We start from the raw sequence: 24,224 nt of genomic DNA on the forward strand, positions 1-24,224 counted from the left end.
AGAGCATCTTTGGGATGTGGTGGAACGGGAGCTTCGTGCCCTGGATGTGCATCCCACAAATCTCCATCAACTGCAAGATGCTATCCTATCAATATGGGCCAACATCTCTAAAGAATGCTTTCAGCACCTTGTTGAATCAATGCCAGGTAGAATTAAGGCAGTTCTGAAGGTGAAAGGGGGTCAAACACAGTGTTAGTATGGTGTTCCTAATAATCCTATAGGTGAGTGTATGTGAGTGTCAAGTAATGTTCTTGTTGGATTCAGGTCCAAATTTTGACATTTTAGTGCAATGCAAAGTTGCATAACAGATTGCTTTCTACATACCTAGAGCGATGCAAAGCAGGGGGGGCCAACTAGTCAAGGAACAGCAAGAGACTTGGTATTTAAGACTACAAACTGACTATGTGACAGATGTGTAATCTGTCATGTCGTGCCTTCTGAAGCTCTAGTCAGGAGCCATTCCTCGCCTAAAACAATATGAGTCATTCCAGACAGTGAAAAGGAAATTCACATCTACTAAGATAAATTTCATAAATGTGACTCCCTGATGGTCTAGTGGCTAGGATTCGGCGCTCTCACAGCTGCTGCCCGGGGTTCAATTCCTGGTCAGGGAATGGTCAGGACTTGACATATTCAGGTGTAAAATTTGAAGGACTAAGTTTGTGGACTTGTTTTTTGTTCATTTAGATTTGTCAAATTCTTCCACATTAGTTTAACGCTAGAACCCCAACACTTTTAAAGAGTACCATTTCCTTTAAATCAGACCCCCGACAGAGGATGTATCCTTTTGTCATCATTGATGGGTCATAAACACTTCATCTGCCTCTATCTCAATAACAATTCTTTTCATTTTTTCAAACAGTAACTTGTAATGAAAAATTACATTTAACCAATGATTTTCATATTAATTATTCATAATAAGATCTCAAATGCCTCTCAGAGTATATGACTTCTGTATCTTTCCTCTGTGTCTTCTCCTTGTAGGAGACAACTGAATTTGTTATGTCTTTGCATTTTCCCACCAAGGAGGGCTCGCTGATTCCACTCGGAAATCAAAATGACAAGGAAGCAATTTTAAACAGCAGGGGTGAGTTAAAGTTTCAATTCTGTTAGATAAATTATTTAAATTGGACATTGAGATGGTTTGTGAGACAAATATTGACTGTGATTTAACTGAGGGATTCGGGGAAAGTTATATTTTGTTTTGTAAAAGTTTGGGTTGTGTACAAAACAGGAGAAAGTAGGAGCTAGTTTTTTTGCAATTCTTCTGTTCACACTAGGCACTATTTCACATCTTTTGTCTGTAGTGCTCTATTCTGTCAGGACTTAATTCTGTCTCTCCCACCTCTTCTTTTTTTTCTTGTTCTGTCTTGGCAAGAATTGTTATGCTTTTGGGTCGTCTGTCTATCTCTACATCAGAATCAGAAAGACTTCACTGATCTGTGAAGGGAAACTCTGGAAAAGACTGCTCCTTCGAGCCGGATTTGAACCGCGACCTAAGGATTTCAGCTTTATACCTCTACAGTCAAGCGTTGGTGGTATAGTGGTGAGCATAGCTGCCTTCCAAGCAGTTGACCTGGGTTCAATTCCCAGCCATTGCAGTAGCTTTCTTTGAGTGATGTTACTTGCTTTTTTTTTTTTTTTACAAGAAGTCAGCAGAAAGGTTACTTGCCCAACAGTCAGCAGAAAGGTTACTTGCCCAACCTGGTTTGATGAAATCTCTTTGAGCTGCATGATTATGGCCAAAATGATAATGGCAATTACTTTGATCAATATGGAGATCACGATTAATTATCACAATTATTTGTTGATTTTCTACTCAAAGTGCTGGAATAGGAGCGTTCACCAACCTCAGGTTAACAAGGAACAATCTCAGCAAGGTGATTGATGGATGATTCTAGTTACTTCACCAAGATCAGCCCAAATGATACACATACAGACTTGGGTGGCTTCCAGCTATGTAATATTTGAAAGTTGCAGTGATGGGACTTGAACCCACGCCTCCAGAGAGACTAGAGCCTTAATCCAGGGCCTTTGACCACTCGGCTACATTACCAGCATGCAACTCTTCGCCACATCGTGACACGCACAGGGACTGTAACTAATGGTATGCTGTTAATGTTATTGGGAAAAAAACCTTTGCAAGGAAAAAGCCACTTTATTGTAAAATGCCAATACTTGTTATACATTAGAAAAAATGTTATAACACTTTGTCATTTTTCTCTGACATTGATTTTAGAATATTGTAACCAGCATTAAGTGAGTAGGTTTAGGTCTGTGTGAATATGGGCTGAATTTGAGAACATCTTCTTTTGCATATTCACTGTAAAGAGCCATTACTCCTCCATATTGGGCGACAAAATTTGGGTTTCCTGAAAAAAGTTCTTTAAGTACAGGTAAACTTAGTATGCTAAAAAAGAATTTAGAAGAAAAGAAGAAAATTGTTAGAGGGCCAAAAATGAAAAGCACTCAAGATCTGATTTAAATAGAGAAAAATAATCAATGTTCTAATCAGTGGTTGAAGAAGCTAACTGTAATAAAATAAAAGAAAAAAAAAGAGGGTGCATCAACAGTTACCATCAACCTTTACAAAAAAATCTTTATTATTCCTTTTTTTCTACACTAAAGTGGGTAACAATAATAATAATAATAGTAATATTAATAATAATAATGGTGATAATGTTGATGACAATGATGACAACATGCAGTAACAGTTACATGTGGGATGCTGTTCACTTCAGGAAGGTAGGAATAAATAATACAGTGTATCAATTTTCATTTATAAAAGATGCCAAACAATCCTTGCAATCAGATCAAAACTAAGCCTTTCTGTAAGGTGTGGGGAAGAACTTAACAATGATTATTTATTTGCAATTATTATTTATTGTATCAATATTTACAACCCAGCCCAGCTTTATAACTGAGGAACACCCCAAATTCTGGAAAGTGATTTCCAAATAAGGCAATAAACAGTTTTTAAACTGGAAAACTGGACTAAAATAAAGAAACTGATGGAATAGCTGCCTTGTGGACTATTAAATTACTAAGAACTGTTCATTTTAAAAGACAGTAGGGGGCAGTAAAATGCCTAGACTGGCGGTAGACTTAATGTTCCACAGTTCGACGGTTCGAATCCCAGCCGTGGCTTGCCCACAAAATTTAAAAACATCCAAAAAATTCTTTAAGTGTTCATGGGGGGCTAAAATACCTTCATGTCTTCAATTTTCTCATTTTTCTCTCTTTTCTTCTTTCTTTTTTCTTCCCCTTTCTTCCCCCTCCTCTTCCTTTCTCCCCCCCCAACAGACTGTCGTTCCCCAGCTTTGGCGCAGCGGGAGCGTGCAGGGCCCATAACCCAGAGGTCGATGGATCAAAACCATCCTCTGCTACTTCCTAGGCTTCGTATCAGTCTGTTGATGTTTAACAAAGCAAGTGTCTGAAGTGAAATGTCTGCACCTGCTAAATGTTTAACTTAATAGCATTTGAAGTTTTTTTTCATCCATAAAAATAGAAACTACAGTGCTCATACCTGCTGTAACACCCATAAAAACTGGTATAAAAAAAACATAAAACATTAAATACATTACACTACAGTTAAAAAATACTGTAAATAGCACCATGTATGTTTAAAATGCTTGTTGTGCTGTCTACCAGTCAGATTACCACAGGAGGTAATATCTTCTGCAGCTCTTTTAAAGACTCTACCATAATACCTGCTGGAGATGCCAGGTCCTCATACATGTAAAGCATGCACTCTACCACTGAGCTACACCCCCTGAAGATTTTCAGATTTTTTAGACTTTTTTTCTGAGATAGACTCAGACGTATCTTTATTAATCCTTTTGTGATGACTCTCGCAACGATGCTATACAACGTTCACTGCAAATCTTGTAAAACAGACTGAGAAGAAACACGTTGGTGGAGACTGGTGGCTTCCAGTACTTGTGAGATAACACAATATTGTTCACAAAGGTACAGCTGCAATTCGGTAACCTGTGATTTATCAAATTGTATCATTGGTTTGCTACCACTCTTAAAGCATGCCTCTCGTTGTCGGCAGGATTCAAACCTGCGAGGGGAGACCCCAATGGATTTCTAGTCCATCGCCTTAACCACTCGGCCACGACGACCTGAAAAGCAGTGCTATACCTGTTTGGACAAATGTTCAGAAACTTTTCAACTGGTTACAAGAAGTTACCAGACACGAGCAAATTGCAAATCGTAGTGCACTGCCTGTTCCTGTATATCCTTGTGGAGGCAGCTTGATTGATTGATTTGCTCCCTTATTTGGACCATAACAGAGATCTAATATTTTATCAAATCGGGTTGGGCAAGTAACCTTTCTAGTTACTTCTTGACAAATAAAGCAAGTACCCACACAACGAAAGATACTGCGATGGCTGGGACTTTTCTCTGCATCGTGACACGCAGAGGGACCGTAAGTAACGATATGCTAATGTTATTGGAACAAAACTTTCGCAAGGGAAAAACCAATACTTTATTGAAAAATGTTAATAATAATAATACATTTTATTTAACAGCGCCTTTCTAAGCACTCAAGGTCGCTTTACAGACAATAAAAGATAGATACAGGCAAAAGAAAAGTTATGAACAGTTATGAAAAAATTCCAGAGAAAATGACAAAGTGTGATAACATTTTTAATAAGTATTAGCAGTTTTTAATAAAGTAATGGCTTTTTCCTTGCAAAGGTTTTTTTCCCCATAACATTAACAAGCATACCGTTAGTTACGATGCCGGTGTTTGTCACAATGTAGAGAGTTCATGCATGCAGGTAGTGTGGCCGAGTGGTCTAAGGCGCTGGATTAAGGCTCCAGTCTCTCTGGAGTCGTGGGTTCAAATCCCACCACTGCCATTTGCATTTATTACATAGCTGAAAGCCAACCGATGTGATGTCTTACAGCTGTGTCATTTGGGCTGGACTTGGTGAAGTAGCTAGAATCGTCCATCAATCACCTTGCTGAGATTGTTCCGTGTTAACCTGAGGTTCAACGATTGGTGAAATCTTCCTTTCCAGCACTTTATCGAATTTATTAATTATTTATCTAAATTATCATGATTAGAATCTTGGCCATCTTGGTGCAGCCCAACCAGATCTAATGTTTTATCCAACCAGGTTGGGCAAGTAACCTTTCTGCGGACTTCTTGTAAAAAAAGCAAGTAACATCACTCAAAGAAAGCTACTGCGATGGCTGGGAATCAAACCCAGGTCAACTGCTTGGAAGAAATCTATGCTCACCACTATACCACCATCACTGGGAAATACAATGTTCACTTCAAATCTTCTAAAACATCTGGGATTTGAGACTGAAAGTGTGATCTGTCACTGAAAATCCCTCCAGGGGGTCCTCTGTTACCACATCCACAAGAATGTGAAGTGTGTGTAATTATGCTATCTCCCTTCGATAGCTCAGTTGGGAGAGCGGAGGACTGTAGAGGCATAAAGCTGAAATCCTTAGGTCGCTGGTTCAAATCTGGCTCGAAGGAGCAGTTTTTTCCAGAGTTTCCCTTCAGGGATCAATAAAGAATTTCTGATTCTAATGTAGAGATGGACAGACAACCCAAAAGCATAATTCTTCTTGCCAAGACAGAACAAGAAACAAAAAGAAAGAGTTGAAGGAGATAGAGTTAAAGAACTTTTTTTCAGGACATTTTGTCGTTCAATATGGCAGGCATTCATATGGCTGTGCATCCAGGGCCAAATGTTTTACCATTTCATCCACTACGGGCCCCGAAGGAAACAAGTGACTGTGAACTCTTGTTACCCATAGCAACGACAGGTAACAACAAGTAGAAGTACTTCTCTCTTTTCGTATAATCGCCACTATACGGCCCAGTTTCATCTCGGTAAATTTTGCAGAAATCCTGCAAACAGCTACGATGACTGTTTATCTGTAAGGATTTTAAAATCTATCTGTCAACCCCGTCTTAACCGTATTGGATGGAATGATGTCAATTTGCGCTTTTTATCTGTAACACATAAAAATCTGGATGCAACAAAGAACCATTTTCTCCTGTTCTGTACACAACCCAAAGTTTAAAAAAAAAAAAAAAAGATAACTTTCACAGAATCCCTCAGTTAAATCAGAGTCAGTAACTTTACATGTGTTGACAATAAAGATGCTCACAAAACGCTGTACTTTCAATTGGGTTTCTCGTGCAAATTCATGTCCTCTTGAATACAAAGAACTGCTAAGTTCTTTATTCCCAATATCAACTCTCAGACATTAGTTCCAAATGAAAACAATTATTGTCAGAAGTGGGTTTGAACCCACGCCTAAAGTGGAGACTGCGACCTGAACGCAGCGCCTTGGACCGCTCGGCCATCCTGACTGATCCTACAGATGTTCAGTAGGACCTGTTTGAAAAATTATGATATAGTAAATTAAACGTCATGAAATGGTAGTTTCTCAGTCATCCATGTCATAGTTACCAAGGGAAGGTTTCTCAACTGTCAGCCCAAATATACGGGCGTTAATGGAGACATGGAAGAAAGTCACCAGGGTGGCAATGTGCTTGACAATGGCAATACATTGCACGGGATGTGAAGGCAATTTGCAATACAGGACAAATCCTATGGTGGGAATCAAGATCCACCAATGTTTCTGTCAACAATGTCCAACTGAGTCCACAAATATACCTGACAATTGGGAAATAAACTGATAATTGTCTTTGTGCTCTAAACGTGTCAAATATTGCCGTACAATGCCCACATTGAGTCCAGATGTGTCCATTTTGGTTCCTGATCCATGCTATTACCCCGAAAGTCCATAACTAGGCCGAGGGCAACTGGACTTGGTAAAATGTCCTCCGCAGATGTTTTGTCTCTCATCCAAGAGACTTCTTTAGTTTTTTTACATTACTTTTTATGAATTTTTGACATACTATACTATGACTTTTCATGACTTTTTATGAAATTTTTCAACATCTTATACTATGCCTTTTTATGCCTTTTTATGAATTTTTGTCATACTTATATACTATGACTCATGAATTTTTTGACATACTCTAAAATGAATTTTTATGACATTTTAGGAATTTTTGTCATACTATACTATGACTTATGATTTTTTTGACATACTCTAAAATGAATTTTTATGACATTTTATTAATTTTTGTCATACTATACTATGACTTACGATTTTTTAAACATACTATGACTTCTTTTGAAAAGGGGAATTAGCTCAGATGGTAGAGCGCTTGCTTAGCATGCGAGAGGTAGCGGGATCAATGCCCGCATTCTCCAGAGAACTTTGGATTCTTCTTGCTTTACAACAAGAAATATAAATCTGGACTTGTTAAGACATACTACACTACAACTTTTTAGGAATATTATACTATGACTTTTATGAATTTTTTGTCATACTATACTATGACTTTTTATGAATTTTTCGACATACTTTACTATGACTTTTTAATGACATTTAATGATTTTTTGTCATACTATACTATGACTTTTATGATTTTTTTGACATACTATACTATGACTTTTATGGATTTTACAACATACTATGACAATTTCTGAAAAGGGGGAATTAGCTCAAATGCTAGAGCGCTGGATTAGCATGTGAGAGGTAGCGGGATCAATGCCCGCATTCTCCAGAGGACTTTAGATTCTTCTTGTTTTACAACAAGAACTTTAAATTTGGACTTGTTACGACATACTACACTACGACTTTTTTTAACCCAGGTTTCAAGAAAGTAAAAAAAAATCAGACAAACTTCAGGGGATGCAGCTCAGTGGTCGAATGCATGATTTGAATTTATAAGGACCTGGGTTCAGTCCCTGGCGTCTCCATCAGGTGTTATGGTCCAGTCTGTAAAAGAGCTTTAGACGATCTTACTCTGACGGATGAAATGAAATAATGCAACAAGTGTAACAAAGGCAATAAAGTGGAAGATAAACTTAATAAGTGTCTGATGACTCTGTGCACTTTAACCATGTCCAGCTTTACTCAGCAACTGAGACGGATTTGAACAAATTTGTATAGCACAGTGTTGTGCATCCTTGCATGTATGGTACTTAATGCAAAAATCAGTCTCAATGCCCAGATGTGTTGCAACATTTGCAGTCAACATTGTATTGCCCAGTGATGATGGTATAGTGGTCAGCATAGCTACATCCCCCGCAATTGACCAGGGTTTGTTTCCCAACCATTGCAGTTTATTTGTCAAGAAGTAACCAGAAAGGTTACTTGCCCAACCCAATTTGATAAAATATTAGATCTCTGTTATGGTACAAATAAGGGAACATATCAATCAATCAAGCTGCCTCCACAAGGATCCACAGACACAGGCAGTACACTACAATTTGCACTTTGCCCGTGTCTGGTAACTACTACTAACTAATTGAAAAGTTAGTGTTAGGATTAGGTTAAGGCGATGGACTAGAGATCCATTGGGGTCTCTCCGCGCAGGTTCGAATCCTGCCGATAACGAGAGAAATTCTTTAAGAGTGGTAGCAAACCAATGACGCATCACAGTTTACCAAATTGCAGATGTGCCTTTATGAACAAAATTGTGTTACCTCATAGTTACTGGAAGACACCAGTCTCCACCAATGTATTTCTTTTCAGTCTGTGTTACAAGATTTGCAGTGATTGTCTAGCAGAAAGGCAACAGGTGTGTTACTTGTTACTTTTTTGACTATTAGTGTGTTCCAAATCGCGCACTTCTGTACTAAATACTAACTTTTTGAGTACACTTCGTTCACATTGTTCGAAGTGCGGTCAAATGCAGTACACTTTAATACCCGGATGATGTACTCAAAACGGCCCAATAATTGAGTGCGTATCGATGCACACTTTCCACACTCAACGGCCGCCATCTTGGCTACGTAGCGGAAGGGGCGGAGCTAAAAACAGTCGAAAAACTTTTCAATAATGGCGGCCGTAGACGCGACAGCGGGGACGGCAGAGATATACAAATGTAAGTTGAACATGAGTCTTTTTGCTATACCTATAACATTTAATGTACCTGTATGTGTATATTTGGTTAATCTTACAGTTTTTAATGATATTTTTATCGCGAATTATAATGTTTATTGGTACCGTAATTTGACATGCTAGCAAGTTAACCTTAGCTAGCTAACAGCGGTACAGTTTAACCATACACGGCGAATCATTTCTAAGCTAACGTTACATGTGTTGTAGTACGTTGTTTATTGTGTTAAACTATCGGCCCACTGTAGAAGATGTCAGCGTTAGATGTATGATCTTGTAAATATATCTACTCAAAGCTGCAAGCGTTAGCAGTCATGTTAACGTTAATGTGTTACGTTAATATGTAAACAGTGCTACTCCTGCCCTAATCTGATTCATGTCATCGTTAGGGACAGACGAGGACACGAGGTCCCTCATTTTGTGGAGGACGGTGAACGCCTCCAGCTTCACAGGGAAGCGTAATGCAGCCCTGAATGGATACGAGTAAGTAAATGTATATCTCATCTTACTATTGTTACATCTGTGGACCTATATTTTACATTGCTAGCTACATCAAAATTGTATTTTCGTTAGGGCGTACATTGAAAGTCGAGGGCTGCAGGCTAGGGTTACCCCCGTTTTTCTGAAGAAAAAATGGGAAAATCTAAAACAAAAATACAAGGTTGGTTAACTGTTAAAATCATTGTGAGTTAATCAGCCCCATGTCTGGGAACATTCAATTGTAGTTGAAAAAATATGTAGTTGACGTTTGAAATTAAACTTGAGTGTTTTCTGTTGTCTGTAGGATCTGAAGTGCCCAGAACTGGGGTCAGCACTGAGGGGGGTGAGGCAACCGCTGCGTCCTGGAAGTGGTATCCTCTGATGGATGAGGCAATTGGGGGCAGGCCGTCAGTTACACCGCCTGTCCTCATTGCCTCATCTTGCCAGGACGTGGCGGTTGTCGAGCCCCCCTCAGTGGTGACCCCAGAGAGGGACCTAGCCACGGCCTGTGCGACATCCACTCCCAAACGGAGGAGGGTGGATGTCGCACAGGCCCTCAAAGACCTCCAAGACAAGGAGGACAGTTTTGAGAGGGACATTGCAAATATGGAGGAAAAGGCAAGAGAGAGAGAGGAGAGGCGGCACCGAGAGGCAGTGGAGAGAGAGGAAGCAAGAGATGAGAGAGAGGAGAGGCGGCATCGGGAGGCACTGGAGAGAGAGGAAGCAAGAGATGAGAGAGAGGAGAGGCGGCATCGGGAGGCAGTGGAGAGAGAGGAGAGGCATTTTAAAGAAATAAGGGAGAGGGATGACAGGAGAGAGAGGGAGGTGAGGGAGAGAGAGGAGAGGAGAGACAGGGAGGTAGTAATGAGGGAGGAGCGTTTTTTGTCTGTGCTCGAAAGACTTGTAAATAAATAAATAATAACTATCTGATCTGTTTGTTATTACTGTTGCTAATAACTAATCTGTTCTGGTGTATTCCAGTTGGTAGGCAGCTGAATAGTATTGATGTCAGCCATGGTACACAACCTACTTCCTCACTGCTCACACGGGGAAATGTGTATATACAGTACAGCAAATCCTTTATATCATTACATTTAAATGAAAACACACGCATTTGGATTGCTTAAATGTTTTTTTAAACAGATTATAATACACAAATGAACACAAACAGCAGAACAACTATATAATAACAATAATCAACAAGAACAGCAGAATAACAATATAATTACAATCAACAACAAGAACAGCAGAATAACAATATAATTACAATAATCAACAACAAGAACAGCAGAATAACAATATAATTACAATCAACAACAAGAACAGCAGAATAACAATATAATTACAATAATCACATTTAGACATAATTATGGTCAGGCACCAGGCACATCATGGCCATCCTCTGCCTGTCCTCTGCTCCACAGATGGCCCCTTGAGGAGCTGGTTGAGGATGGTCCTCTGCTTCTCCCTCCACATCAGCTTCTGGCTCCAGCAGGTCCCCATTGGTCAGGCAGATGTTGTGCAATACTGTGCAGCAGGCAATGACCTCCGGGACATAGAGGACATCCACCTCCAGCGCCTTCAAAAATATGGACCTCCATCTGGTCTTCAGGATGCCAAATGCCCTCTCCACAACACACCTCGCTCTGGACAGGTGAGCATTGAAGCGGACCTGGAGGTGGTTGTGGACAGGCTGCCTATAGGGAGTCATGAGGGCGATGGGTTGCCTGAGGCAGGGGTAGCCACCATCCCCGATGAGGCAGAAACCAGGAGGAGGGTACCGGTGCTGGTAGTACAGGGGGCTGTTCTTTAAAACCCTCGCATCATGAGCTGACCCAGGGAAACCAATAAAAACATCTATGAACTTTGCTGTGTGGTCACACACAGCCTGAAACTGAACAGAATAAAAAATCTTCCTGTTTAGGTAACAGGCTGCGTCCTCTGCTGGGGGGGTCACACGGACGTGGCAGCCGTCGATGCTGCCCACAACCCTGTGGAAGGCTGCCGACCCAGCCAGCCGCGCAAATCCTGCTCCAATGTGAGGAAAGTCCTCCTCTGTCGGAAGACGGACGACCTGGGGGAGGAGAGAGAGGACCTTCCTGCTGGTCTTGTGGACCGCGCGATGTACAGTGGTCCTGGGCATGGCAAAGGCCCTGGCTACCACGCGGTAGGATGTACCGCTGGCCAGCCAAAAGAGGAAGACCAGGGCCTCAATGACGGGTCCCCAGCCATGGTCAGACCCCGTGCCGAGGATGGCCATAAGGGCGTGGAAGGACCCCCGAGAGAGTCGGAAATCCACCCTCATGTTGCTCTCCCCGTCAAAATACAGCGCCAGCAATGGCACCGTATGGTTGACCTGGCAGTACTGCCGGGGGTCTGGAGCCTGGAGAAGTAACGCAGGACCGTCTTTTAAAATAAAACTGGACTGAATGTGTTTAATGTTGTCTGTTTTTACTCTTGTATTGTCACTGTAATTAATAGATTCATAATTAAGTAATTTATCAAGTCACTAGTTCCAGCTTCTAAAATGTGAAATCCACACAGGGGAAATATCTGTACTACGGCAGCTCAAAGCAAATACATCAGTATAACAAGTAGAACAAAATTGAATTAATTATTATTATAATAATGATGGTAATAAAACATTTATTCTTTAGGTTAACACGTCAGTTAGACATAATTTTAAGCACTCCACTTTTGCTGAAATAACTCATAATGGCTAGTTTTTGGTGTTTTTTATAAATTATTTAAGAGCAAAAGTATGAATATCAACATACCGGTATATTTTCCGTTAAAAGCAGGCGGATGATACGACGGCGGCGTCGCAATCCTCTCATTCTCGCAAAAAACAGAGGGCAGATACAAGCAACAATAACACAATCACATTCATCTTGATGAACAAAGCAGAAGTGTATTTTTCGCGGGCGACAGTAGGTGGCGGGAATGCTCTCTTTCTGGGTGCAATTCACAATTTCACAGAAGAAGAAGGAGGAGGAATGAGCTGTTGTGATCGTCATTTCCGGTAAGTACATCAAGAAGTGCGCGACACTCTCAGTAAAATTTTACGCACTATCCAAGTAAGTACGTAGTGTACGAAGTGCACTTCCCTTAGTGCACTAAGGGAAGTGCGCGATTTGGAACACACTATATGATTTTGTACCATAGCAGTGCAATCATTTTGCCCAGGTTTGATTTCCAGCCACTGCAGTTGCATTTACAGGTTTTGAAGCCATATATAACATTAACATTACATGTTTTACCCAGGTTTCTTCTTTTATTCAGTGATATTTCAATTTCCTCGTGAGAGTCATCCCAAAAGGATTAATAAAGATAAGTCTATCTCAGAAAAAAGTCAAAAAAATCTGAAAATCTTCAGGGGATGTAGCTCAGTGGTAGGAAGCATACGATATTAACGCCTGTGGTAATCTGACTGGTAGGGTTATAGAACGTAGTGGTAGACTAAGACCTCCTGTTACACAAACTAAGCAGTATGCTCTGTCTTTTATACCTCAGACCATCAGACAGGACCACAAGCACTTCAGATGTACATGTTTTACAGTCTCTTTTTTTACTGTATTTATGTACTTGTACTGTAGTATATATATTGTATAACAGTCCAGTTTATTTGGTTGTTACAGCAAGTATGAGCACTATAGTTTCCATTTTTATGGATGAAATGAACTTGACACACCGTTAAGTTTACTTTTCAGCAGCTGGAGACATTTCACTGCAGACACTTGCATCAACAGACTGGAAATGGCCTTACTGCTGATACAAAGCATAGGAATTAGCAGAGGATGGTTTCAATCCATCGACCTCTGGGTTGTGGGCCCAGCACGCTTCCACTGCGCCACTCTACTCTGCTCTTCAAGTTCAGGGGCTGGAAAATTTGTTATTCACATTTTGAGGGAATGTTTGGGATCCTATGGCTTTAGAGCACCTTTAAAGCAGGTCAGGTGGTAAAAGGACATATTTCTCACTTCAAACCATAAGTCTGATTCCATTGGGGATTGAACCCAGGACCAGATGTGAGCAGATGTGATAACTACTACACTATGGAACCTCTGACATACTGTCATCTTTAACATAATCGTAACAATACATTAATAATAATGGCTGGAGGTGAGGTTCTGAAAGACATGGGCTTATATTTCATTATTTGCATTCAATTCTTTCTAAAGACTTTTCAAATGACAATTGCCAGGTGGTACCAAGTACATAGTTCTTACTTTAAAGCACAAGACTGGTTCCACTGGGGATTGAACCCAGGACCTTCTGCGTGTAAAGCAGACATGATAACTATTACACTATGGAACCTCTGTACTACTGTTACCTTGAACATAACTGGAACCACACTGTAAATAAAATGGATGGAGGTCCGGTTCTAAGACGTGAAACCAATGCAAAAGCACTGAAGAAGTTTTTCAGATAGACGATATGTCTTTGGAGCAGGTTTTTTTGATTGTCAAGTGTCGTTCACTCCCTTTTTTAAGACTTTCCAAGGGACGCCTGCAAGATGGTAACAGGACATAGTTCTTACTTTAAACCTTAAATTTGGTTCCACTGGGGATTGAACCCAGGACCTTCTGCGTGTAAAGCAGACTTGATAACTACTACACTACGGAACCTTTGTGATATAGATCTTTACATAATCTTAATATAAATGTGACCTTAACCATAGACTGTAGAAGTAGCTGTACTGTAGCTCCGGTTCAGGAAACAATGCAATGGTGAACGAAGTGAAGTGAGGTTTCTTTTCAGCACTGTAGCCAGGCTGACGGATGGTCACAGCTCTACTGAGCCAAGTATTCCCAGAGCTCTTAGTAGTAACGACTTTATGAGATTTTAAAAAGAATTTTCCTCCTGTGCCTTGTAATGCGTACAGTGCCCTGCTATGCCATGAACTACTACAAAGAACTGCTACAAACTACTATTTTTTCTACTTTTTGTGTTATTCTTCCACTTAACCCCAACCGGCCCGTCAGTCACCGCCTACCAAGCGCCTGGATCTGTCCCAGGTTTCTGCCTAAAAGGAAGTTTTTCCTCGCCACTGTCGCACTGTTGCTTGCTCTGGAGGAAACTACTAGAACTGTTGGGTCCTTGTAAATTCTGGAGTGTGGTCTAGACCTACTCTATCTGTAAAGTGTCTCGAGATAACTCTTGTTATGAATTGATACTATAAATAAAATTGAATTGAAAATGCATGTGCAAAACACAATCTATAATCAATACAATATACAGTCTATTGTATAAAGGCATACCTGACACATCTAACATAATGAAGTTTCTGTAATGTCAGCTGATGATAGTGTTTTTTTTGTCTTTGTGTTATGATTGACTAAATGTTCCTGTTGGAAGAGAACATGTGTTAGTGTTTGGAATAATTATTTGATTTTGAAACATGTTTACAGTGTTTTGTTAGACATAGTGTGTAGTGTTAGTGTATTATTGTATTTTGAAAATTAGTTTTGGAGTTTAGTTTACAATGTGTGATTTTGAGTATGAAATTTACCTGTTTTGCCAGTTGTGTGTTTTGTGTGTGTTGGTGTGTTAAGAGTTTAGGAAACTTGTTAAATGTATTGAAAAATCTGTCATAGCAATTGTAAAAAACTGTAATAGTATAGCTTACACATGCGGATGCAATGCTAACTGTGTTAATAATTTTGGAAATTTGTTAAAAGTATTGAAAAATCTGTCATAGCAATTGTAAAAAACTGTAACTCCTTTTCATACAGCAGATGAGATTTGGATACTTTCTCAGACTGTGAAGGTAACCACATGGTGGAGGCCCAGCCATTTTTTTGCTGCACCATAAGCATATCGTACATAGAGTATGTGGGGGTATAGCTCAGTGGTAGAGCATTTGACTGCAGATCAAGAGGTCCCCAGTTCAACTATGGGTGCCCCCTGCAAGGATCTGTGCAGGCTATCATTTTTATGATTGTTGTTAATGATACTTGAAAAAAGCATGCATCTAACTAATGTTGCTTCTTTCCAGAAGCCCTTGTGCTTTCTCCCCTCTCAGACTTCCTTGGATTGTGGTGGCACCTGAGTAGTGGATGCAGCTGCTGCCGTGGTCCTGCTGGACGCCCTGCACTACTACTGCTATTATTATTAGTAATAGTTCTATTACCTTTACTGCTGCCATAATTACCACCGGTCCTCTTTTAATTCCATTTTCTCTCTCTCTCTCTCTCTCTCTACTAAGTAACATTTGCAAAAGGTAGTGGTGGGATTTGAACCCACACCTCCAGAGAGACTGGAGCCTAAATCCAGCGCCTTAGACCACTCAGCCACACTACCTGCGCACACCATCACACCAAATCGTGACACACACACGGACCGTAACTAATGGTATGAATGTTAATGTCATTGGAAACAAACTTTTGCAAGGAAAAAGTCAATACTTTATTGAAAAAGGCCAGTACTTAATGTCTCCACCGGCTGAAGAGTAAACTTAACAGCATCTCAAATTTACTTCATCCATAAAAATAGAAACTGTGCTCATACCTGCCGTAACACCCATACACTTAAAAGAAGAAACCTGGGTAAAACTTGTAATGGTAATGTTGTATATGGCTTCAAAACCTGTAAATGCAACTGCTGTGGCTAGAACTCAAACCTGGGATAAATGCTTGCACTGCTACGATATAAATCATAGACGAAAAGAAACACACCTGTTGTCTTTCTGCTGGACAATACAATGCTCACTGCAAATCTCTGAAATAACTATAGACCCACAATTTCCATTCACATGCTTGTGCTATTGTTCAACCACTTGTCACTGTATTTTCAGTTTTTTGTCTTTAAAGCAGCTGCCCCGTGTGAGGGTTGAACTCACAACCTTCAGATTATGAGACTGACGCGCTGCCTACTGCACCAACGAGGCTATGAGAGCGATTGCAATGGTTGGGAAAATTTCGGAAATACTAACAATTTGGTCGTCAATCTTAATAAAAACAATATATGTGGAGACCTATGTACTCACACAAAGGCTAAGACTGACCCTAGATGCTTTGTCATGACCCAGAACATATTTGTCCACTTTCTCATCTTCTTTTCTCACCAATCAAACTCAAAGCTCCCTTCCATTTTTTGCCAATCCTGAGAGACTTCATATCCATTTCTTGTCAATCAAAAAGGCGCCTCCTCTTGGCAACGCCCATCTCCATTTCCTACCAATCCAAACGCATTTTCTGCTTAAGAGAGACTTTGCATTTATAATTTGGAACTAACAAAGGCAAGGAGGTCTTCTCTGATATTATCTCTGGAAACAATAATAATTCATGTGCTTTGTTTGCTACTGTCGATAGGTTAACAAACCCTCCAGTACCAGTAGCATCTGAACTGTTATCTAACAAGGCCTGCAATGACTTTGCCTCCTTCTTCATAGACAAAATCCAGAAGATTAGACAAACAGTCAGTGCCTCCATATCCAGTACAGGATATGTGTTGTCACAGTGTTCAAGCAAAACTAGTTCCAATATGAAAGAATTTCATACGATCAACCATAAAAACCTGTGAAGCATGCACGCTACCACTGAGCTACATCCCCTAAAGATTGTCAGATCCAGGGGGGCCCTGTGTTATCACATTCACATTCACGGAATGAGAAGTGCGTATGACTTTGGTAGCTCCCTTCGATAGCTCAGTTGGTAGAGCGGAGGACTGTAGGGGTACAGAACTGAAATCCTTAGGTCGCTGGTTCAAATCCAACTCGAAGGAGCACCTTTTTTCCAGAGGCTACCTTCAAGGATCAATAAAGTGTTTTTGATTCTGATGTACAGATGGATGGTTGACCTAAAAGCACAATACTTCCTCCCGAGACATAACAAGAAACAAAAAGAAATAGGTGTGGGAGACAGAGTTAAGCCCTGACAGAATAGAGAACTACAGACAAACCATGTGAAATAGTGCCAAGTGTGACCAGAAGAACTGGAAAAAAACTAGAACTATAAAGTACAAACCTTTCTTTAAGAAATCTTTATTGTGCTCACAAGGGCCCTTATTTATGAAATGTGCATACGACCTAAAACAGGCGTAGGACGGGGGTACGCCGGTTCCTACGCAGAGTACGGCATTTATCAATTTGAACATGAGCGTGGGCTGCGAAAAAAATCTCACGTCTGGTCCCACCTTCATGATCCGTCTCTCTGCCTGCATATTTGAGTGGGATGCAGGAGACCTCTCTCTGTTACAAGCAACTGGGAGGGGCAAACGGAAGGGACCTCATGGTGGTGCCACTGCTGGACCAGGTGCGCATGGAGCACATCAAGAAGGGCCCTATCAAGAAGGGGGGTGTTGTCCTGACCAAGTATGGCTGTGCCAGAGGGTCCACGTCTCTGGAATCATTTCATTGCCACCTGACCAGGTTCATTCTGTCTAAGTAGTATGTGTTTCATGATTGTACTTTTGTTTTTGAATGGTAAATGAACAACTGTGCTGGAATTTGTAATCAAAAACACGACCTTTCCCATTTTGACAAACTGTTTTGAACACTTGAGGTATTTCAATGAAGTCTTTGGTATAGGACAGTTACCTTCCAATCTAAAACTGTATATCCTATTGTCTCTGGAACAATAGTTGGCAGTTGGAGGAGTAATGTTTCTGTACAGTGAATATGCAAAAGAAGATGTTCATAAATTCCGCCCAGGTAAATGCAATTTTTTAGGTCTGTGTCTGTATGCTCAGCCCATATTAGATTAGATTAGATTAGATTCAACTTTTTTGTCATTACACAGGTACAGGTACAAGGCAACGAAATGCAGTTTGGGTCTAACCAGAAGTGCAATAGCAGTAAGTGCAGGATATATACAATGGTTCCATAAGTGCAAGACATGGATATGTAATGAATAAATATAGAAATAAATTCTATTATAAACAGAGTTTTACAGATGGGTTTGTCCTATGAATACAAAATATAGATAACAAGTATTGTGAGCAAGATTTACAGCTCGGAATTTGGTGGATATTACTATAATTGCAAATTTTTACAGATATGTGCAAATAGCATAATATACTAATGGTTTACAGATTTTACAGGTGAGTATGTACTATAAATATATATATATATACACAGGCGGCTATTATTATTATTGACAGAATTTTTACAGATAGCTATAATAAGTTAGGCTAAAATGAGCAGTATAACAATGATTTAAGGTGGTACAAATAAAGTAAAGTTTGGGCAGAAACTATCCAAATTAAAGTGCAGTGGAAAGTAATTGCATATTACAGTTAAAGTACGGTAGTGCAGATGTAAATGTAAACAATTGGTACTGTAAATAAACAGTCAGCAGTGCAAATTGAAATGTAAGTAGTGCAAAAAGATGCAGATTACTATAGTAACAGTCAGCAGTGCAGGTGAACATTATAATATTGCAGATAACAAAATGGAGGCAGGTGTGAGGAGGGAGAGGAGAGTCCATCAGTATATGAGGGGAGTGGGATCAATGAGGAATGGAGTTCAATAAAGAGACAGCTCTGGGGAAAAAACTGTTCTTTAGTCTGCTGGTCCTGGTCCGGAGGACCCTGAACCGCCTGCCGGAGGGCAGGAGAGAGAACAGTCTGTGGGCTAGGTGAGAGGAGTCCTTCAGGATGCTGCGAGCTCGATGCAGACAGCGTTTCCTCTGGATGTGCTCGATGGCGGGTAGTGGAGTCCCGGTGATGCGCTGGGCGGTTTTCACCACCCGCTGCAGTGCCTTGCGCTCTATTATTCACACATATTCACACAGACCTAAACCTCCTCACTTAATGCTGGTTACAATATTCTGAACTCAACAATGCCAGAGAAAAATGACAAAGAGTGACAACATTTTCCAATAAAGTATTGGCTTTTTCCTTGCGAAAGTTTTATTCCAATGACATTGACAAATATACCGTTAGTTACGGTCCCTGTGTGTCTCACGATGTGGAGTACTGATACATGCCGGTAGTGTGGCCGAGTGGTCTAAGGCGCTGGATTTAGGCTCCAGTCTCTCTGGAGGCGTGGGTTCAAATCCCACCACTGCCATTTGCTGATGTTACATAGGTGGAAGACAAACCATACGTTGACTTGAATTTGAATCAGTTACATTATACTCTTATGGCATAGCTTGGTGAAGTGACTAAAGTCATTAGTGGCAACGTATTAGACTCCTTGCTGAATCTGTTGTTTTTATCTTTACTGGCAATTCCCTGTTTTTAAATGAACACCCAATCTTAAGTGTTCAATGTGAAATACTCATTCATCAACAAAATTGTCGGTAACTATGACGGGGCGCATACGCTACCACTACCATCCAAAGACTGAGACTGCAGGTATATGTTAAATGCCCGTATATGTTTAACGTGTTCATATGTTCTGTTAATTTTCACAATATTTAAAATCCTCAGTTAACCTTGTCATTCTCCATTTCCCCACAGTAATCCCTCAGCTTTCTTGTGCGCACATTTTAACATCTAAAACTACGGTGCCATTCCTCGCCTAAAACAACATGAGTCATTCCAGTAAGTGAAAAGGAAACTCACATCTACAAAGTCAAACTTGATAGATGTGACTCCCTGATGGTCTAGTGGCTAGGATTCGGCGCTCTCACAGCCGCGGCCTGGGGTTCAATTCCCGGTCAGGGAATGGTCAGGACTTGAAAGATACAGATGTAACATTTGAAAGAGAAACTTTTTGGTTAACTTAGATATGTCAAATTCTTCCTCATTAGTTTAACGCTAGAACCCCAACACTTTTAAAGAGTACCATTTCCTTAAAATCAGACCCCCGACAGCAGATGTATCCTTTTGTCGTCTTTGATGGGTCATAAATACTTCATCTGCAATTATATCATAGTTCATCTAACAATTATTTTCCTTTTTCAAACAGTAACTAAACCCCTGACCAACATTTTTTACCTGAAAACCAATGTATGTGAGTGTCACGTAAAGTTATTGTTGGATTCAGGTCCAAATGTGGACATTTTAGTGCAATGCAAAGGTGCATAACAGATTGCTTTCTACTTATCTGGAGCGATGCAAAGCAGGGGGGGCCAACTAGTCAAGGAACAGCAAGAGACTTGGTATTTAAGACTACAAACTGACTATGTGACAGATGTGTAATCTGCCTTCTGAAGCTCTAGCCAGGCGCCATTCCTCTTCACCATCTACACCACAGACTTCAACTACCACACAGTCCTGCCATCTTCAGAAGTTTTCTGATGACTCTGCTGTGGTTGGATGTATCAGCGAGGGGGACGAGGCTGAGTACAGAGCTGTGGGGGGGGGACTTTGTCACATGGAGTGAGCAGAACCATCTACAGCTCAACGTGGCAAAGACCAGGGATCTGGTGGTGGATCTAAGGAGAGCCAAGGCAGCAGTGAGCCCTGTTTCCATCCAGGGGGTCAGTGTGGACATTGTGGAGGACTACAAATACCTGGGAGTGCACTTGGACAATAAACTGGACTGGGCCAAGAACACTCCAGCCCTCTACAGGAAGGGCCAAAGCCGTCTCTACTTTCTGAGGAGGCTGAGGTCCTTCAACATCTGCAGGACGATGCTGAGGATGTTTTATGAGTCTGTGGTGGCCAGTGCTATTCTCTTTGCTGTTGCATGCTGGGGCAGCAGGCTGAGGGTAGCGGACGCCAACAGACTCAACAAACTGATTCGCAAGGCCAGTGACGTCGTGGGGGTGGATCTGGACTCTCTGTTGGTGGTGTCAGAGAGGAGGACGCTGTCCAAACTACATGCCATCTTGGACAGTGTCTCGCACCCACTCCATGGCTTTCTGCTCAATCAGAGGAGCACTTTTAGTGACAGACTCATTCTCCCAAAATGCACCACAGAGCGCCACATGAAGTCATTCCTGCCTGTGGCCATCAAACTTTATAACTCCTCCCTCTAAGACACTTAGAGAGGTTGAAACTGGACAATATTATCTGTATTATCTGTTTTGTGCAATAACACTGGCCTGACATGTGTGCAATACTCAACTGCTACAATTATTATTATTATTATTATTATTATTTTACTTTTCACCATTGCAATTCCTAAATTATGTTAATTATGTAAATAATGTATAGTAACATTCTTTTAACTATGTAAATACCGTACATGTCCACACTCCTTATATTTCTTTGTTTGTATTTCTACTCTGATATTTATACTATTTGTGCAACTGCAACACAGAGTTATAGAGAACACAGAGAATAAAGTATTTCTGATTCTGAAGGCAATTAAAACTGTTAACATATGGTCTTCATTATCTTTGTAACGGCCTTTAAGCTTCCCTTAAGCTAAAATTGTATTGTATTCTGTTTATTATGTTTGTATTATATACTTTAATGTATCATTAGTGTTCTGTTTCCTATTTTTGCAATAAAGATGACATGAAGAAAAAAACCCCACTGCTGAACAGCTTTGTTTTCATAAATCACATGTGTGAGCCTGCTGGCTCTGGGAGGCGGGGCTTAGGCTCCCATTGGATGTTCCTATCACGGTATGAACCCTTGGAAAGGGAACGTGATTGGCTACAACTGGCATGATTGGCGTGTTGATAGCCAATGAGAGCTGTTTCTAAGATGGCCGCTCAGAGAGATGACGCAGCGTATTGGCGCTCCACAGTGGGAGCGCTTGCTGGACGTCGGGGGCTGTCCCGGGGTGAAAACTAAACAGAAAAAGGCGGGGATAGTTTGATTGTGTAGGCAGCAACATGAGGAATACAAACATACCCAGCAACACGGTGCAGGGCGAGGAGACGGAACGAGGTCGGCACGTGAAGTTAGCAGCTAGTTAGCACGGACTCTACAGGACAATACTCCCAACCTGGATGAATTCTTTACACCTGGGGACACTTCCGGACTACAGGAATATTAACAAGCCAGGAAAGGACGGGGGTGAAGGTTTAGGAGCGCCTACAGGTAGGGAAGAGGCATCATTTTCTCCTTTTCTTCTTCTTTTCTTCAGTAGCATGAGCACTACGATGATGAATAATGTTCCAGTAAATGAAGTGAAGGTTGAACTGCAGAGAATGGACCAATCAGACTGGAGAGGCTGTTCCGTTTCATAATGATAGCCACTGGCCCAGCAGCACGAGGCTTTGAACGCACCTTTGTTCCTTTGATGTTGATCCGGTGTTATGTGCCTTCTGGTTTTTCCCCCTCCAGGGGCCTGATGCACGAAACCAGGATAAGGGATTAAGCCAGGATATTCAAGTTATCCTGGATGAATTGAGTTTTGACTCGGTTGCACGGAAACCAAATTGAATTAATCCCAGCCAAGTAACCATGGAGATTAATTCTTTGCGGCTAGCCTGGTCCCTAGCAGGCTAACAGCGAGGCTAGGTTTACCTCCTCGTTACTTTTCCGTATGTAGGGCTGCGCGATTATGGCCAAAATGATTATTATAATTATTTTGATGAATATTGTGATCATGATTATTATCACGATTATTTGTTGATTTTAACTAAAACAAATTTTATTGTCACATTGGGTATTTTTAACTCTTTTCACATCCAGATTATGATACACTCTTCTTATGTTGAAGTTATATGGTGTACATTTACAGCTGCAACACATGGAAATGAAAATCTGAAATAGCCTAAGATATATTTAAAAAAAAAATGTGTCTACTTCACTTGTTTTAAACAATAACTGATCAAAAGAGCTAGGAAAGGGGCGGGGGTGCGATGGAAGCTACTCACAGAGAGACGGCTGACTCATTAGGAATGAATGGGGGGGGGCGATAGACGTACTCACAGAGAGATGGGGGCGAATGGGTCTCACACGCTGTTCCTCTACGAAGACAGGTTAGCCTCTCATGCTTAACAATATACAGCTGCGTTAATAACAATTAAAACTGTGGACAAATGTCAGAAGCTTGACACCGGTGCTGTCGCCGCTCTGTCTCTGTTGCTGGGGAGCCTGTGTTAGTGAATGGGGGGGGGTCTGCGCAGAGAGTAAGAGGAGAGAGCCAAACACAGGCACACCTTTACAGAAGAAATGTTTCATGAAACGCAAAATTAAACTATATCAATATAAACAACATTGCTTCGTTAGTGGAGAGGCAACGGATGCGACCTAGAGGAAAAATATTACTCACGCCCTAGAGATCTGTAAGCTAACAAACACTAACTAGCCCCCTAGAGCCCTATGAGCTAACAGACACTAACTAGCCCCCTAGAGCCCTGTGAGCTAACAGACACTAACTAGCACCCAAGAGCTCTGTGCGCTAACAGACACTAACTAGCGCCCTAGAGCTCTGTGCGCTAACAGACACTAACTAGCGCCCTAGAGCTCTGTGCGCTAACAGACACTAACTAGCACCCTAGAACCCTAGAGCCCTGTGCACTAACAGACACTAACTAGCACCCTAGAACCCTGTAAGCTAACAGACACTAACTAGTACCCTAGAGCCCTGTGAGCTAACAGACACTAACTAGCACCCTAGAGCCCTGTGCACTAACAGACACTAACTAGCACCCTAGAGCTCTGTGCACTAACAGACACGAACTAGCGCCCTAGAGCTCTGTGCACTAACAGACACTAACTAGCACCCTAAAGTAGGGTGACCAGACGTCCTGGTTTGAAATGCCCCCGGTTTTCACTGTCACTGACAGACCCGAAATTGAAATGAAAGAAAGAAAACACTGACCAAACGTAGCCGATAGTCACATCCCCTCCCCCGCAGGCTCAAGACTAAAGATTACAACACTCTTAGGTGTAAGAAGTAGCAGCAGGGGTGATTCTAGGATCAGACCTGACATGAAATGTTATCATGTTTACAGCTAGTCTCATTTTGTTTGAAAATACTTTGAACGTCA

The 24,224-nt window shown here is 41.1% G+C and overlaps 8 non-coding genes across 8 annotated transcripts; 4 read left to right on the plus strand and 4 right to left on the minus strand.

Annotated features, from left to right (window-relative positions):
- Positions 1-4,789: 4,789 nt before the first annotated feature.
- trnal-aag (transfer RNA leucine (anticodon AAG)) lies at positions 4,790-4,871 on the plus strand. Its single transcript has one exon. It is a non-coding gene; the product is annotated as a tRNA-Leu (tRNA).
- A 2,318-nt stretch (positions 4,872-7,189) lies between these two features.
- Positions 7,190-7,262, plus strand: trnaa-agc (transfer RNA alanine (anticodon AGC)). Its single transcript has one exon. It is a non-coding gene; the product is annotated as a tRNA-Ala (tRNA).
- Positions 7,263-13,226: 5,964 nt separating this feature from the next.
- Positions 13,227-13,298, minus strand: trnav-cac (transfer RNA valine (anticodon CAC)). Its single transcript has one exon. It is a non-coding gene; the product is annotated as a tRNA-Val (tRNA).
- Positions 13,299-13,682: 384 nt separating this feature from the next.
- Positions 13,683-13,755, minus strand: trnav-uac (transfer RNA valine (anticodon UAC)). The gene has a single exon. It is a non-coding gene; the product is annotated as a tRNA-Val (tRNA).
- A 238-nt stretch (positions 13,756-13,993) lies between these two features.
- Positions 13,994-14,066, minus strand: trnav-uac (transfer RNA valine (anticodon UAC)). Its single transcript has one exon. It is a non-coding gene; the product is annotated as a tRNA-Val (tRNA).
- Positions 14,067-15,275: 1,209 nt separating this feature from the next.
- On the plus strand, positions 15,276-15,347 carry trnac-gca (transfer RNA cysteine (anticodon GCA)). The gene has a single exon. It is a non-coding gene; the product is annotated as a tRNA-Cys (tRNA).
- Positions 15,348-15,659: 312 nt separating this feature from the next.
- Positions 15,660-15,741, minus strand: trnal-uag (transfer RNA leucine (anticodon UAG)). Its single transcript has one exon. It is a non-coding gene; the product is annotated as a tRNA-Leu (tRNA).
- Positions 15,742-19,368: 3,627 nt separating this feature from the next.
- Positions 19,369-19,450, plus strand: trnal-uag (transfer RNA leucine (anticodon UAG)). The gene has a single exon. It is a non-coding gene; the product is annotated as a tRNA-Leu (tRNA).
- Positions 19,451-24,224: the final 4,774 nt, after the last annotated feature.

The sequence above is a fragment of the Etheostoma spectabile genome, unplaced genomic scaffold (genome assembly GCF_008692095.1).
Source record: "Etheostoma spectabile isolate EspeVRDwgs_2016 unplaced genomic scaffold, UIUC_Espe_1.0 scaffold00002259, whole genome shotgun sequence".
Taxonomy (NCBI): domain Eukaryota; kingdom Metazoa; phylum Chordata; class Actinopteri; order Perciformes; family Percidae; genus Etheostoma; species Etheostoma spectabile.